Raw genomic sequence first — 1145 nt, forward strand, 5'->3', positions numbered from 1 at the left:
TCAGTGATGGCCCACACTGTTTTTTTGTTTTTGTTTTTAACTGAGGACCCTACACTTGCCAGAAAAGTGCTTATTCTACTGAGCTATCTCCTGGGCCCATGGCCCACATTCATGCTAGCTGAGCCCCTGGGGGCATTTAGAGACTAAGGCAGTAGAGGGAGGTCTCACTCTGCATTTTAATCACCCTCCTGAGTTACAAATACTTACACCAAGATTGATAGGGCTGCCTGCCCCAGACAAACAGAGACCAGGATCAGGGCCAAGCTGTCGGGGTACCTAGAGAAAAAGTACAAAGGTGCTGAATCCACAGTTGCTCCTTGGGGCAATTTCTAGTGCCTGGACAGAAAACTCCCAGATGCTGGCCTTGGCTCCTCTGTTGCTGACCCTCTCTGTGTTCTTTGGCAATCAAGGTCCCTTGCTGGTTTCAACCTCCCTTCTGTATTAAAAGGTAACACTTCCTGTGCTGCTCTCCTCATAGCCTGCTGTGGAATCAGAGGACATAAAAGGGCTTGGCCAGCTATTATAATAGAGCCAGAGGCCTGGAGGAAATGAGCACAGCATTTCCATGACTCTTAAAGGGTTTCTTTCCTACCAGCTGCCCCAGTCACGCTTCTCACCTGCTCCAGAACCCACCCTAATGCATCAAGAGGGAGCATCTCAGTGGGCAATCCTGACCCAGGAATGATGCCCTGGGAGTCAAAGCTTAGGCAAAGGGTAAACTGAGCGAAGACTGTTTCCCGTCCCGGACACCATGAGTGAAGCTGCAACCCACTGCGGGTCACAAGTCTCAAGTCTCCTCCCCCCAGTAGAGCCTGGGTCCTGGAAAGAGGTCTCCCAATTGTCTTATTCCAGGAAAAGAATCTCAGAACTCCCCAAATATAACCCCGGGATTTTGCTTCTCCTTCCATGAACCCTCCCATCCTCTTCCGCAGCGAACAGCCTTTGAGTTCCATGTGGACAGACCCTGGGCTCCGTGCCCGGTGGACGACCCCGCTTTCCCGGCCTGCGCGGAGCCCCTGGACCCCCTCCTCTCGGCCGGACCTCGCCCTCCTGGGCCCGCGGCGGCGGGGAGGGGCAGGAGGCAGCTCGGCTCCCGCCCCGCGGCCGCTCCCTGCTCCGCTGGGTCCCTCCCGGCTGCTCCGCGC

Source organism: Octodon degus, unplaced genomic scaffold (genome assembly GCF_000260255.1).
Source record: "Octodon degus isolate 3935 unplaced genomic scaffold, OctDeg1.0 scaffold00130, whole genome shotgun sequence".
Taxonomy (NCBI): domain Eukaryota; kingdom Metazoa; phylum Chordata; class Mammalia; order Rodentia; family Octodontidae; genus Octodon; species Octodon degus.